This window comes from Marmota monax, unplaced genomic scaffold (genome assembly GCF_021218885.2).
Source record: "Marmota monax isolate L192 unplaced genomic scaffold, Marmota_monax_Labrador192_F-V1.1 WCK01_AAM20220418_F8-fsc00355, whole genome shotgun sequence".
Lineage (NCBI taxonomy): Eukaryota > Metazoa > Chordata > Mammalia > Rodentia > Sciuridae > Marmota > Marmota monax.
This window is the reverse complement of record NW_026694765.1, coordinates 142,197-159,943: the sequence shown is the minus strand read 5'-3', so window position 1 is coordinate 159,943 and position 17,747 is coordinate 142,197.

The following is a 17,747-nucleotide window of genomic DNA, read 5'->3' as shown; positions in this document are numbered from 1 at the left end:
AGTAAAATCAAGAATCAATAAATGGGATGGGATCAAACTAAAAAGCTTCTTCACAGCAAAGGAAACAATAACATGAAGAGAGAGGCTACAGAATGGGAGAAAATATTTACCACTTGCACCTCAGATAAAGCACTAATCTCCAGGATATATAAAGAACTCAAAAAAAAAACCCCACCAAAAAAGCAAATAAAACAATCAATAAACAGGTGCATTAACTGAATAGACACTTCACAGAAGAAGAAATATAATCGATCAACAAATATATGAAAAAATGTTCAACACCTATGGCAATTAGAGAAATGCAAATCAGAACTATACTGTGATTTCATCTCACCCCAGTCAAAATGGCAATTATAGAATACAAGCAACAATAAGTGTTGGTGAGGATTTGGAGAAAAAGGTCCACTCATCATTGCTGGTAGGACTGCAAATTGATGCAAGCACTCTGGAAAGCAGTATGAAGATTCCTTAGAAAACTTGGAATTGGAATCACCATTTGACCCAGCTATCCCACTCCTTGGTTTATACACAAAGGACTTAAAATCAACATACTACAGAGACACAGCCTCATCAATGTTAATAGCAGCTCCATTCACAATAGCTAAACTGTGGTACCAACTAGATACCCTTCAACAGATGAGTGGATAAAGAAAATGTGGTATATTTGCACAATGGAATATTATCAGCCTTAAAGAAGAATGAAATTATGGCATTTTTCAGGTAAGCTGCTGGAGCTGGAGAATATCATGCTAAGAGAAATAAGCCAATCCCCCCAGACCAAAGGCTGAATGCTTTCTTTTATATGCTGATACTGATCTATAATGGGGAGTGAGTAGGGAAGAACAAGGAACTTTGGATTGGGTAGAGGGGACTGAAGGGAGGGGAGGGGTGTGGGGTGGGAAGGATGGTGGAATGAGACAGACATTATTACCCTATGTACATGTATTATTACAGGATTAGTGTGACTTTGCATCACATACAGAGGAATGAGAAATAGTGCTCCATTTGTATAAAATGTGTCAGAATGCATTCTGCTGTCCTGTATAACTAATTAGAACAAATATAAAAATAAAATTAAAAAGAGAAAATGCAAAATTATAAAAAAGAACCATATTGATAATCAAGAAAAGCATATAGACCTTTTCTCACATTCATAAAGTAAAACATAAAAGTATAAAGAAAGCCAGTATTATTTCAAAAAATAATACTGATTTGCTCCATATAAACTTAGCACTTCTGAAGATTATATCTTTTGATCACAAATATAGGTTTAAATACTTCTGTAACTCAGCATTTTGCTAATGCCTCATTTAGCACATTTTCCTCCTAATAGGAGTGCTATTTTTAGGCTTCAAAATAAAGCATCTCATCTCCCGTGACCTTCTAGACTTAATTCTTTTTCACCATTACTCTCTTCCTCTACCTCTCAGAGCTTCCTCTAGCAGCACCTTCACTTCACAAGCCAAGGTAAAGGCATGGGAGTAGGCTGTCAGTCTCACTCACTTGTTTTTGTTTAGAATTTTTCTGGTAAATAAAAATAAATAAAATTTTTAAATGAAAAACTGTCTCACATTAGGAAAAACTATCACTGGTATTGGAGCAAGGGATTATAAAACTAAAAAAAAAATTGAATTTTGCAACAAGATTGCTTCTACAATTACATTAAAAACAATTCCACTAACGATTTAAAATTTGCTGATTTTAAGAATTCTTTTGGGATAATTTTATCATTTGCCACTCAACTGTGTCACATCATTATGACAACTCATTTACAAACATGTTTCTATTCCAATAAAAGTATCTACTTTGGCTATTTTCTGCCTGTGTTTTTCATCTTCCTATCAGCTTCTCCCTCCCCCTTTCCCTCCCTCCCTCACTCCCTTCCTTCCTTCATTCTTCTTTCCTTTTCTGCAACTGGCTGTCTTAAAAAATATTAGGAAATAGTTTACATAGTCAAAATTACATTTAACTCAATAGAATACTATGTTTTGGGCCATTTTAATGTTGAAATTTTGGAGTAGATTATCATTATTAAAAGTTGTTTTATTAGCATAATTACTAGATTATGCATTTTACTCTACATATATAAAAATATTCACTAAGCTGTTTAGAGAGAAGTGATATTGCCACAGTACTGAAAACACTTATGAAATTAGTTAAAAAATCTTTCCATTTCATTGTTAAGTCTGTACAAGTTCCATGAAAGTAAATTTGCCATTACAATTAGTAATGAAACATTATAATTAATCCTTTAAAATATATAAGCCTCTGTAAATATTTTTGTTTTGCTGTTGTCTTTAAAAAGTCATCCCCCCCTTCCCAAGACTGTTGGGTTAACAGAACTATATTTGGCTGTAATAATTTAAATTTTGATATATACTCTGAAGTAGTATTTTAACTATGTATGAATTTTAATAGTCTATTAATGACCTTAATGTTATCCTTTAAGATGTATCTTTAAATAAATGATCTTCCTAGGAGAAAAAGAAATGTAATTTAAAATTTAATACACAAGTTAAGCAAATATATGTATGTTCATTCTTATACTTTCATGTGTTAACAGCAGAATTATTAAATAATAATTTGAAGACCTATTCGACTAATATCAACCTTTCTTTAACTCCAGTATTAGCCTCTGTCATCTATAGAAATGCTACTCATGTTACCTTTATGTCTGATATAAAATTCCTTTGAATCTTCTGGACAGTTATCATGAGTTGCTCATTTTCTGTTTCTGAAACTGTATTTATATAGCACACAGGGATTCCTTGTTTGAAACTACATATAAAATAAAAGCAGCATCAAAAGTAATATTGAATCCTTTCTAAAATATTTATTAGTTTTTAAAATTATAGATGATTGCATTGGCTCAACTCTGTTTGCATCCTTTTTATTTCTTTTTTTTTTAAATTTTTTATTTTATTTATTTTTTTTAAGAGAGAGTGAGAGAGATAGAGGTAGAGAGAGAGAGAATTTTTCAATATTTATTTTTTAGTATTTGGCGGACACAACATCTTTGTTTGTATGTGGTGCTGAGGATCGAACCCGGGCCACACGCATGCCAGGCGAGCGCGCTACCGCTTGAGCCACATCCCAGCCCCAATCCTTTTTATTTCTATGTGCAGAACCTTCTCTTCCCCTACTATTTACTGTGATTCTGACATAGGAGCAAAGGGTCTAGTGACATCTTGTATTGTTCCTGCCTGTTTGGTGAGGGGGTAGGGAGGTGGTTGATGATAGAAACCTCACAGATGTGGCTCTGCTCATCCTGGAACAGGAGAGAGTCTGATTTTTTCCCTGATTGCTTCCATTTTAGATGGTTTTGGGGGTTAGGTTTAGCTTTAATTATAAATAATTGGGAAGAATCACCTGGCAAAGGGAGACAGTTAAGAACATCCAAGTAAGAGAGAATAATCCTTGCCCTTGCTGGACCATCCAGTAAAAAAAAATCCTTGCCCTACAGGTTTAACTTTTTTCTTTTCTGGAATCTCTGAGGATGGTGTGCAATGCTTTGTGATGAGGCTACTGGACTCTAGTTAGAGAATGATGTTCAGATGAAGCTGTGGTCTCTTTTGTGGTTGTTTTTCCTGTGACACAGAATATATGTTCAACCTAGGTGTCTTATCAATGTGGGTTATTGTATTACTGGAATGATTATTAGAACAAATATTAAAAGTTTATGTCCTGTATAAGAAGGTGAATGTGACATTTTTGTACACATACACACAAAGGGTTAAACTCCATAGGGGTAGAGTCAATGTTAATTTTATTACTGTCCCTGCCTGCCTGTCATTCAAGGTAACCCAGTTCTCTAATTTGTATCTTGGTTTTCCCTCCTGAGAAATCATGTTGTTTGTATGAAGGGAAAAGACCTCTGGAATTAAAACTCTTCTGAAATATTAATTTTGGAATTGACTAGTTTTGAAAAACTTGGTCAATTAAAAAATGAATTTTAATTCATTTTTTAGAAATTGAAAGTACTTGCATTGTAAAAATAAAATGGGAAAGATTTTACAGGGTTTGGCTTAAAAGTAGGTTGTCAGCCAATGTTAGTTTTCATTATTTTTTTCTACTATACATTTATAGTGGTCTCAAGAAAATACTTGAAGCAGTTTGTAATATATTTATTATTCTACTTTGAAAAACCAAAATTACAATTAGATCAATATGACCATAGATGGTGGAAACTGAGATGTAGTTACATTAATTAATTCATTCATGAATGTGAGGACTCCTTTTACTTGAAACAAACAAGTGAACCAAAAATTGGCCAATATAGCACTTTTAGTTATATTAATGTTAAAACAAAGCACAAACAAAATCATGTGAAAGGATGATTAAGCTGAAAAAATAATTGAATAACTGATTGTTTATTGATAGAACTTCAGTATTTGGGACCTAAAAATCCTAGTTTTACACACTATTTTGATTATAAGGATCCCACTTTAAATACTGAAAATAATCGGGGCTGTGGCTGTGGCTCAGCAGTGGAGCAGTCACCTAGCATGTGTGAGGTGCTAAGTTTGATCTTCAGTACCACATAAAAATAAATAAATAAAATAAAGATATTGTATCCGACTACAACTAGAAAATCCTTAAAAAATATTGAAAATATTCATCAGCCCATATATAGTATTACAGTTTGGGTTTGTTGATTAAGAATATACATAGTCACAAAAAACTTAGTGAGAGTTTCATTCCAGTTTTCTGCAACTCTTTTAATTATATCATCTTAAGAGTATATGCACAAGTCCTATACCCCTGTCCATATTATCTGAGGCTGGAGCTCATTATTGAGCATTTCTGCTGGGAGCCATTAGCCAAGTAGGTATGACAATTTCCTTGCCAGCGTACCCCATGTTGCAGTGACATTGAATGTACGTGACCTTGCTCAAGGACCAAGGCAGATTAGGGTGTTCCCGGTTTTAAGATAATCGTGTTTAGGGCGTTCCCAGTTTAGGTTCCAGGTTTAAGGTTTAAGATTATTCCTGCTGGGAATAGGGTGTATCCTGCTGCCTGTGTTCCCCTTGAGTTCTCACGGGATTCAGACAGTATATTTTGGAGATAGAAGCCCAGTGGAGGTGGATTTGGGCAGAGAACGTGGATTTCCCCAGAACGTGATTGTAGACGGCTGGTGTGAGTTCGGGAATAAAGAGTTGCTGTTTGAATCTACAAGCTGTGTGGTGGCTCGTGATTGTGTGCCCAGCCAGACTGCGGCATTTGTGCCCAGCCAGACTGCGGCACATTTCTAGTCCTACAATTTAAAGGCAAAATCAGGAGACAACAGTTTTCATTAGTTTCATTTCATTTTTGTGTGAACATCAACCTATTTTTTCCACAATGCATAGAAAGTCATGGAGGAATATTTGAGATTTGAAGTGCAATAAATCAATTTCTTTATTCATTCTGTCAAAAAACTTCTCAGTGAGCCCCAGCTGTGGTTCTGGACATACAATAGTAAATATAAGAGAAGTGCCAGCCTCCTGGCTGCTTATAGATTTGTGGGTGAGAAAGATAAACAATAAATTTTTTTTTATAATATAACCTTAACAATAATCGTGGGATAAGGGTAAGAGGTGAGATAGTGAGAGCTATGTGATTGATTATCTGTGAGTATGTGTGAGATAATTTCTCTGAGAAGATGATTAGCTTCTGAACAAGGTCCTAAATGAAATGAAGCTGCCTGGAGACATGTACATATCTGGGAGAACGTCCTCTTGGTAGTTGGAGTAGCATGTCCTGCAACAGTAAAGGAACTGTCATGTTATAAAAGTACAGTAAAGTCAATCTAAGCGATGACAGCTTGCCAAGGAGGGGTAGCAGGAGCAGAGAGTCAGAGGTAGGTGGATTTCATCATCTGGGCCTTGTGGGCCACATTGTTCATCAGACAGTTTCAAATGGAAAACTAAGCTTTTTGTTGTCTAATGGTTTTCTAGAAGTTTAGTAAAGAATAACAGCCTTCTAATGCCTGAATTTACATCTGTATCCCGGAAGCTATACTTTATTCTTTTTTTCTTTTTTTGTCACGTATCTGGCTGTATCTCAGAATTTCTTATCTCTGCAAGGGTGGTAAGCAGGGGGCAATGGCTTTCTGTTTTATAGAACTATTTCTTAACCAGTATAGAGTCTTTTATTCTACAATGGAAAGAAAATCATTAAATGGGAATGTTGAATGATGGTTGGTTTTTAAAGAATTATAGGAGGAAGAAACAGAAAGGCAGATTTGGTTTTGATTATGAGTTTTGAATAGTTTAAATTTCACAAAAAGCCTGAAATATTTTCCATGTTGAATAAGAATAACTTCTTGCTTGCCATTTTAATATTTTCCTTTCTCTTCTACACACTCTCCTTCTATCACTTCATCTACTTCTTAGGTTTCAATGTGAAAACTATGTTTGCAGTTATATTATTTACTTTGAGGCCCAGAGTCTTGTGTTCAATAAATTATTGCATTTTCTGCAGACATTAAACTTTGGAGTGTCTAAAATTAGACTCACCACTTTCTGACTCAAAAACAACGTCTACTCCCATGTTTCCAGTTACAGTGGCATCCTCTTCCACTTTTTCTCCTAGCCTAGAGATTTGAGTCATCTTTGCTTTGTCTTTCTCTTCTTCCTTAAGCCTAAGGTCACAGCACGTTAACCTACCACAGGATTTTTCAAATCACACCTGGCATTCTTATTTACTATGGTCTTTTACATTATCTCCTGTGATGGCTCCTCTTGTTCTCCCTAAATCTGTTCATCTTCCATTCCATTTCTAGGTGTGTTTATAAAAGTACAGTATGCAAAAGACTTTCACTTGCTCCCCATTGGCTATGATGACAGCCCCAGATTTTTTTGCAGTCGTTTACACTTGGTCTCTGGTATCATACTCTAAGGTCGAGTCACACAAATTTGTCGTTAGTCTTTGAACATTTACCTATGATTTCCCTCCAGTGGTAATGTTCCTCCTCACCATGGAACATGCACATTTGTCTTAAAGCATGGGTTCAATTAAACTTTGTATAGTGTTTAGGATTTCTCTCCAATTGCTTTTGTGTGAGCCCATTTTCCTCTTTGTACCATAGCTATTGAGTTTCCCAAACACACCAGGTAGTTTGGTTCTTCTCTTTTGTACATTTATCCCTCCTGTCTGCAAGATACTTTATCAACCTAGCAAATTTGAGTCCATTCTTGAACACCTAACACAAGCATTTCTTTAAAGAAGTCTTTGCCATTCAGGCAAGGGAATTTAATTGCACTAACTTTTTCACTTTTGGATATTGAACCCTGGGACTTTCTTTCCCATGCTGAGCAGGTGCTGTACTACTCAAAAATAACATTGGTCTTAAAACTTACACATTTCCTGACAAAAAAACGTATTGGACAAACTTGTGAGTATTTGTTTTTGATTATGATTATGATTTGATTTGTTTTTGATTACATAGATTTTCCTGTATGTGTTTCTGGAATGTAAGAACTGTGTCTGATTCATTTTTGTGTTCCTCAGCACCTAGCAAAGGGACATAGTATCTCCCTCAGAAAACATTGACAGAGTGATCAAATTATTTATGAATGAATGGAGGAAAACATAATGTTTCTTTTATGCATGTCATCATTCAAAAGCCCACTTACAGAGCCTGTGCGAATTGAGGTATTCTGTGTGCGTAGAAGAACGTGGGGCAAAAAGCAAGTATGCCCTAAGTATCAGAGTTATTGAATTTGAACATAAACCTTAAAACTCTATTGTCAATAACAGTGTCATTAAGTAATTAAGGAAAAACTGAAGTGAAAAAGAAGGTAAAAATAAGCCAAATATACACTTTAAAAAATCCTAGCAGAGTATAATGTTCTCTCTTGAGCATATAGTCCCAGTACTATTCACTGGGGAACTACTACCCCTGTTCAACTAATAATCCAATTACTCTAAGTTATTTTTGTTCAGTTAGTGGATAATTTTTACAAGCTTTTAAAAACATTCTTTGATTCTTGCTATCATGAAACTTTATTGTTTCAATCTTCAGAACATTGAAAAAAATGATCATTTATGAGATGGTTTGGATTGCTATAAAGTTGTTTAGTTGTGGTCTTAGATCATTGTGATCAAATACCAATTAAAGCAAAAGAGAATGGTAAATGAGGAAGAGAAGAAAGAGGGCTTTGGATTTAGGTTACAAACCAGAAGCTGTTGAAAGTGGAATTGCATGATACAAATTATTTTAAATTATGACTTCCATGAGAATGAATCAGGTCATAGGAAAAAGAACAAAAGTTGAGAGAACAGGTAAAGGTTTTTTTCAGGGTCCATTATTAAAAAATGGTGGTTTGAACAAATTTTTTTTAAAAAAAAATTTCTTCTTTTCCTTTCTTGGTGCATTATAGTTGTACATATTGATGGTATTGATTATTACATATTTGTATAGGCACCCAATATAACAATATAATTTGTCCAGTATCACTTCCTAGCACTTCCTCCTTCGTTCTCCTCTTGTCACCCCTTAGTTTCTTTCCTCTACTGATCTTCTTTTGATTTTTAGGAGATTCACTCAAACTTTGATTTAGTTTTTTTCCTCCTTAGCTTCCACATATAGACAAAACACAAGACCCTTGACCTTCTGAGTTTGACTTCTTTTGCTTAAAATGATGGTCTTTAGTTCCATCCATTTTCCTGCAACTGATATACTTTCATTTTTCTTTATGGCTGAATAAAACTTCATTATGTACACATACTGCATTTTCTTTTCTTTTATTGGCTCTTTTTAGTTACACATGACAGTAGAATCCTTTTTGATATAATCACACAAGCACGGAATATATCTTATTCTAATTCAGGCCCCAGTACCTCTTCTTCCCCTTCCCTTTCCCTACCCCCTGCTCCCTTCCCTCTATTGATCTTTCTGCCATTTCCCAATAGTTTTTTTTAAATTAATTTCTTATATATGTATATGATAATAAGATTCACCATGGTGTATTCTTGTATGTACATAAGTTTCTTTATACATTCATCCATTGATGAACACCTAGACTGGTTCCATAGTTTGGCTATTGTGAATTGTGTCGTTATAAACATTGACATGAATGTATCACTGTAGTAAGATGACTTTAATTCTTCAGGGTAAATACCAAGAAGTGGTATAGCTGGGTCATAGGGTGATTTTATGCCTTGTCTTTTAAGGAAACTCCATACTGATTTCCATAGTATTGCACTAATTTACTGTCCCACCGACAGTGTAAAACTGCTCCTTTTCCTCCATATCCTCTCCAGCATTTATTATTATTTTTATTCTTGGTTATGATTTGCATTTCCCCAATTGCTAATGATGTTGAATATTTTCTATGTATTTGTTGGCCATTTGTATCTTCTTTTGAGAAATGGCTGTTTATTGATTGGGTTTATAGCAGTGAAAATGGAAAAAAAATTGAGCTTTTGGGAAACATGTCTAAACCATAACACCAACCTATATGAGCTCTTCTCTGTCTTTTCATTTGCCTATTAGTTCACTCTTCAGTTGAAGATTGTCTCATGTGTGAGACAATGTAAGAATGTTCAGCGGTGAGATCATTGGGTTAGGGGAGGCTTAACCTAATCGGTGGATTAATGCACTGATATGGATTAATGGGTGGTAACAGTATGCAGGTAGAGTGTGGCTGTTGGATGTATGTCACTGGGAGTTTGCCTTTGAGCTTTAATTTTCCTGAGGGTAAGAGCAGCTCCCACTCCCTCTCCCATACTTTTTAGTTGTAGATGGACACAATACCTTTATTTATTTATCTTTATGTGGTGCTGAGGATAGAACCCAGGGTCTTACACATGCTAGGTGAGCACTCTACCACAGAACCACAACCCTAGCCCCTCTCTGCTTCTTGATTGCCATTTCCTGAGCTGCTTTTCTCTGCCACATCCTTCTGCAGTGGTGTTTTGCCTCACTTGGGCCCAGAGCAATGGAGTGGGCTCTCTGTGGTCTGATACCTCTGAAACTGTGAGCACCAAATAAACTTTTCCTCCTCTAAAATTGTTCTTGTCAGATCTTTTGACCACAGCAATGGACAAGCTGATTAAAAGAGTTTGGAAACTTATGTTCCTCGTTCCACTGCAAAGGTGTTAACTGCATTATGGTCTACTGCATGGTATTTCCCCTGTGGATTCTATTTAAGATTGTTAGTTCAGATTATTTGGAAAACAAAGCTTGAGAAGAGAACTTAAGTGCTAAATTTATTGAAGAATGCAATTCCAGGGAAGCAGGAGTGAGGGAGAAAGGAGAGCGGGATAAAGGAGGAGGGAGAGCACACATGGAAGTGTACATCACTAAGCTAGTAACAGCTTTCACAAGTGCAGTTGACAGATCTTGGCTGAAATCTGCAAAAAGTTTACATGAATCCACATATCTCAGAAAAGTGCATCTAAGGGAAAGATGATGAAAGTTGTATACGCCAGCTTCCTTCTTTCTTCTTCTATGATTTAAATCTTACCCTAGTATTATTTGAATTTTAACAGCCAGACTTTCTGTAGTTTAAGACAAAGGATTGAGCATTGGTAAAATCTGAGTTGTGGTACAGTAATATTTGAGCATGGATGACCTTTCCTTATGACCATTACGTTACAACCTGTAGATGATAGTGCTCTTCTTTTTGTACTTTCCATTGAAGATAAATCCCTAAATGTCAGTGAATCTTTACAATTTGTGGATGATGAAAATAAAAATGATAGAATAGCAATAACAACAGCAATCATATGCCAGTCTCTTTACTTAAGCTATTATTAACTTTTACAACCATGCTTTATGAACAGTATTATTATTGTTGTCCATCTCTTTTTAAAGTTAAAGCTTATAGAAATTAATTTGTCCCAAATCCCATAGCTTATAAACTAAAGTATAAGGTTTCAAGCCCTATCTGGTTTTATGATTCATACTCTTGGCACAGTCTTCTATTACTTTAAGTACATCATTTGATCCTGATTCTTACAGTTTATTTTTAAATTTCCATCTTTTATTTATTATTAATTTGTTATATATAAATGGTAGTATTTATGAAACTGTTATGAGATGACTTAAATAATTTTAAAGGGTCATATGATATATTTAGTGTATATGTGTATGTTTATAAAAATATATAATAAATATGTTTATATGTGTGTGTGTGTGGTAAAATTTGTTGATATATCTAAAAATAGAAAAGAATACATTCTGTAATCCTAGGACATCTACTGAACATAAAGGTAGAAATGGTATCCAAACACATCCTTTACAAACAGCTGGTGGATATCCTGTAAACTCAGTAGAAGTAAGAAGAAAATAAGCAAAACTGAAATTTATTTTCACAACTCAGGACGGGAAATGGTTACAACTTGGGTAATGCAGCTGAGATGTAAACTTTGATATTTTTAAAAACAAACTGTCCTTTACATGTGTGTATCATAGCATGTTTGAAAAATTTTCATTGTGCCCAGGTAAATATTATCTTCAGCCATGTATACAGAAAGTGCAAATGGCTTCCAGATGGAGATTATCTAAATCAACATTTGTGTTCCTATCTGAGAACTTTAGGAGTCCATCTTGATGGTTCAAAAATATAGTATTTTACTACATACATTAGATACTTGTTTCGATATCTGGATTGATTCATTATACATAGCGATTGAAGTAATGATTCATGTGTATCACAGTTTCAAAATGTTTATACAGTTCATTTTAAATCATTTATATATGTCAATAAAATAGTCACAGGAATGGCTATATATTTCATTATATATATGATATATATATCATTTAATATAATTTAATTTTATATATATATGAATAAAGTACTGTTAGTACTTTTATGTATATATATATATATATATATATATATATATATATATCATTTAACTTTGATTAAATGCACATTTTTTCTTCCATGCGTGAGTTTCTTCACTGAGAAGTAGTAGCTTGGGAGTGAAGAAGAGCCTGTCCTGCAGTGATGTGAGGGCAGTAATCTTGGTTGTGATGGTGGTGTGTCCTTGACAGAGTAAGTCTGAGATGTTTGAGATGAAGAACCTTTGTATGTACTCACGGCAGCAGTCTCTTCTGTTTGATTATTAGTAGGTCACTGAAAATATTTTTGCTATATTTTTACTATTTAATCTAATTGTATTTCTCTTCTTTTGCATTATAGCAAGGTATTGTTACATTTATGAAATGTCCAAGGATATTGCTTAAATATTTGAGTACTAGGTTTTCTGAAAGATATGAGAGTTAAATTAATATTAATATAAGAAAAATGGAAAAAACCTAGGTCTGATTCTGAGACAGTCAGATGCATTAAAGGTGCTTGAAAAACATATTTAGTAATGTTTCAAAAATATATTTGCCTCTCGTGTCCTTCTTTACCCATACATTTCACAGTTACCTTCTTTTGCTTAGACAAGGAGCTAGGTGGTAATGTCAACTAATAATTTTTGCCTAGTCTACATTAACATTGGAAATCATTGAAGCTATACAGAATGTACAATATATATGACTTTTTGTATACAGTATATTCATATAAATGATTCATCTTTCATTTTTTTCAATATTTAATTGAGAAAATAAATCCCTCAGTTTCTTCAAGGATGTGGGAAATGCACCATAGTACAAACGCCTGGCCCTCTGAATGAATTTAATTTCAAAGTTAGGAAAAACATTACTGTCACCAGCAGTATTTAAACGTTCTCACACTTGGGAAAATTGCAGTATAGTTTAATTTTCATGTGTTATTTTTCTTGATACTAGTAAAACTCAGCCCCCAGGACAGCTAAAGTAAAATAGGGATTAAAAATAATCAAAATTGCTAACCCCTGTTATTTTGGTTTCTATGAATGATCCATATTAAAATGACAAATAGGAACATTTGAATTAGGAGGGATCTTAAAGTTTAATACTTCAACTCTTATTTTTGTGAAAGTTGAAACTATAGTTGTTTTACTTAATTTTGGCCAGTCCCTTGTTTTCAGAAACATAATTTCATTCAACCCTTTGAATAACCATCTGAGGTGTTAATTAGTGTCTCCAATTAACTATGAGGAATAGGGTCAGGTTGTTCAAGGCCATATAACTAGTAAATAAGAAATTAAGATTCAAATCAAATATTTTCATCCCTAAGTCCAGTACTATCTCATTAAGGTGAGATAGTACCTTGCCATCCTCAGACATTTTCTGGATATGTTTTCTTGAAAACCATGATTTAGGTATTAGAATTTCTCAATTTGTATTTAATATCAATTATAATCTAAAAAATGACGCATCTGCTGGATCATCTTATATCTACCATAAAATTAATCCTTACTTAATATTTTAACACCTTTATTCACCTTTGAGTTTATGATACAATGCTACTCAACAGTCCAACTTAAGTTTTCATATGTTAATGACAAAAGCAGTGAGTTTGATTATAAAATTATGAATTTTGAATATAGAGTTGGTCCAAAAACACTAATGTGCCAAATTTTGTTTTTCTAAGATTAATTTAAATTTTATTTTGTTGTGGTATAATTGTGTATTTATTTTATCTATGACCAGTACTATATTCTCATGTTTCTCTCTGAGTGTGTGTATGTGTGTGTGTGTGATGCTGGGAACTGAAAACAGGGCCTTGACATGGTAGGCAAACACTCTACAAACTGAACTATATCCATAGCCCTATTTGTATGTTTCTTAAAAGAAAATGGTATGCATATAAGCAATCCTATTTTTACCATAACCCCCCTGCACTGTTAGTACTTTTATGTTTCTGGCATTAGTACAACTTTCCAGAGCATCTTCATGCAATCATGAATAAAGAAAAAAGCTACCACACTGTACTGTATTTTTTCCCCACTGAATTATATATCATGGGGATCTTTCTAAATATAAAAACTTTATTCATCATTTTTTAAGGTAAATGGTGTCCCATAATAAGAGTCTGCCAAAATATATTTAATGAGTCTCCTATTAATAAATATTTCATTGTTTATAATTTTGTGATATTAAAAACAATGCTTCAGTAAAGATATTTGAACATACATATGTGTGTGTATACGTGTGTGTATATATGTGTGTGTATACGTGTGTGTGTATATATATGTGTGTGTGTGTGTGTGTGTATATATATATATATATATATATATATATATATATATATATATATATTTTTTTTTTTTTTTTTTTTTTGTACCGAGGATTGAACTCAGGGGTACACAAACACTGAACCACATCCCCATAATTAGAGAAGGATCTTACTGAGTTGCTTAGTGCCTAACTTTTGCTGAGTATGGCTTTGAACTCAAGATCCTCCTTCCTCTTGAGCTGCTGGGATTACAGGCGTGTGCCACTGCACCCATCTGAACATACATAATTTTGTATGTTTAAACATGCATGTATTTATGGAAAGGTGTAAGCTTCAGAAATGGAATTGCTAGGTTAAAGAGTAAGTGAATTGTAATTTTAATAGCTAACAACAAGTTTCTTTCTACAGGATTATATCAATTTTGAATTTCTCTCAGCAATCTCACAAGATGTTTCCCCAGAGCTTTTTCACATTCTCCAACTAAAATGAAGAGGAGAAAAACAACAACAACAGATTACCTGGGAAAAGTCACTGTGTTCAGCACTAAAATTAGAGGAAAATTTCTTCTGTGAATTCATATGAAAAAGACATTGAGTAATTGAGGACAAAAGCTTCTTAACCACATCCTCACAATTAATATTATTAAACATTTAGTGGAAAGTTTCTCAGTGAAGTTAGTGGAATAATGTATAAGAACAACTTGTCCAAAGCAATTTAATAGAGAAAAGAATGTGGGCCCATGTACAATTTTCTTTCATGGCCTTGTTTAACCAAAATAAAACTTAGCATTAGTCAGCGCAATTATTATTATTATTTTTCAATTCTCAGATCCTTATAAAAAGATGATCAAAACAATGTGTTCTCGGATATAAATCCACCAACACACAGAAACACAAAATTTCATTCACAATTATAAAGGCTTAGACTCCCAAAGCCTCTAGCATAGATTGATTAGAGGGCAGTACACATACTTCTTTTTATCCCACCCAGATATTATATCTTCAAAACAAGATTTGGAGCATTGTTCAAAAACTGAGTAGTGTACTTAAAAGTACTTTGACAGGGTTGGAGGTATATCTCAGAGGTAGAGTCCATGTTAAGCCTGCAGTGGGCCCTGGGTTCCATCCTCAGCACCAAAGAAAACAGAAAAGGGGGAAAAAGATTCTGACAGAGATATGGGCATGAGGTTATTCTGTGTTTACTTGTAAGAAAAGAAATATGCATTTTATTAATCATATGAATTGGGGAAAATATCAACACATGCTAACATTTTTTTTGGTCCCCAATTTTCATATGCCTGTGTCTAACTTTGGCTGCATAGAAATCCACTCCATGGCTATATATGAGCTTATATAATAATCTATTGTTGGATATTTGGTGTGTTCCAAGATTAGTGATTCTTATAAATAAATATTTACATGCATTTCTTGAAGCAGATTCCTCCAGAACAAATTTCTAGAAGTGAAGTTATGAGATGAGTTGGTAAAGGAAGAAGCAACATCAAATGCTGAGTAAGGAGAGTGTAAGTAAGACAATGGGAATTGAACACCACAAGAAGGAGATTGCTGACTTTTATAAGAAAAATTGTAGAGGAGTAAAGGAGATAAAAGTTTCAATGGGTAGGTTGAAGAGAACATGGAGAAGAGGAAGAGAAGGAATTAATGGGTAAACAATTTGGAGCTTTCTCATGAAGGGATAAAAAACTTTGCTGTGAGTTTTGTGTAAGCAAGAGGAATTGTGTTGCAAAACATGATGGTTAGCCTTGGATTGACCAAGGAGTTTTTTCCATTGAATAGGAATGAAGTAAGATAGGTATATAGTATACCTGTCTGATCCACACCGTTTGTTCATTAGAATAAGAAAGAACATTAATACTATGAAAAAAAAATCTCATATTATTTTTTGTTCTACCAAACATTGTTAATGGAAAATTTCCACCTTTGCACATTAAAGATTTTTATTGGTTATAGTGGTCCTCTCTTTAGATAGGGGATGTATGGCAATATTATATTTCTAAAAAGAAGGATATAACAGAAATTTCATGTGACTCATAAATCTTAAAACTTTTACATAATAACCTTTATAGAAAAAGTTTGATGATTCCTATTGTAGATGTACTCTAATGTCCTTAATCAATTCTTTTGTTGATTTAAATTTAAGTATTTGGATTATTTCATTTTTTTTTTTTTTTTGCTTTTGACAATTCCACACTCTATTGCAATCACCATGCTGAGACATCTTCCATACATAAGAAAATATATCTACTGAACAATTTCCTAGAGCTCATGTTGCCAAAGAATATGTGCATTAAAATATCAATTTGTTGTCTTCACATCTATATTAATTTATATCCCCATAAAAAAGAGTGACTATTTTTTATCAGTTCTCGATATTTTAAAGCTTTAATTCCACATCTATAAGATATATAGAAAATGGCAACTTCTTTTTCTCTGTATTTGTAATTAGCTTTAAAAGTGGGCCTGCATTTCATATTTATTGATAATTTAGTTATTTTAAAAATTGTGTTATAACATCTTTTGTGCATATTTTTGTTGCATTTTCTTGCTTATGTTGCTTTGCAATGTCTGCATTTTGCCAAATTTATCTCTTTGATAATCACATAATTTTATTTCGTTTCCCTTATCTTTTATTTGTATCTTTTTAAAATTGCTGGATTATATGATTAGGATTTATGTAGCTAAACTTATTATTCAGCTCCTGTAAGATTCTTGATTGTACTTTAGAATAAAAAAAAGTTTTATAATTTAATGGGTTTCTTATTTAATTAGAAGAGGAATAAGAGGTTGAGGGAAAAGGAGTTAAACAAATTTTAAATTTCTACAGGAGAAAATAAGAATTTTTTTCTTATTATGTATATGCATAAGGTATGTTAAATCCCAAAACTCGACTAAACTTTACAATAACCCAGTGAACACTAATGGTGGAAAAGTTCAAAAGTGGAGGATTCATGATATAGAACCCAAGGAAATCTCAGGAAATGGTAACACCAAGTATTTCTGAAATTGAAAGTGTGGATAGGATTTTTCAAAAGAAGAATTGGTTGAAAATGTATATTGGGAGCATTTAGAATTATATCCCTGATTTTCTGAGCATCCAGAAAACTATCTTTTCCTCCTCCCAACAGAAAACTGAAGGTTTATCTTTGGACTGGTTAAACCAAGCCTTATCCAGGACAGGTCAAGCATGGCTGAAAAAAAAGGCATCAAACTGAAAACAGGAGACCTAAGTGAACATTTGCACTTCTCTTTATCTTCCTCCAGTTCCCAGAATTCTGAAATGTGATTTGTACTTTAAGTTTTTTTTTTTTTTAAAGATTTTTCTCTGCATAAACTGAACAGCAAAAAACAACATATCTATATAAATTATCAGATAACATTTGTCTTATTATATACCTGAGATTTTTGCAAAACCACCCTGGTATTTTGCTTTCCTGCCAAGCAGCTGTGTCTGTGCATGCCAAGTTTCTGCCCTACATTTTAGTGTTCCACTCTCATACAGGAAAAAACAATCATAGTCACCATGAATTTGATGAAATTTAACACCATTTGAAATCAAAACAAAAAGAAAGGAAACTCAGAGGACATAGGGACAAGGCAAAATACTGAAAACAAATTTAAAACTGATTTAAAACTCATTTCTGAGTTTTTCTTCTATCATTTGAGAGATGAGGCAACATATAATGAG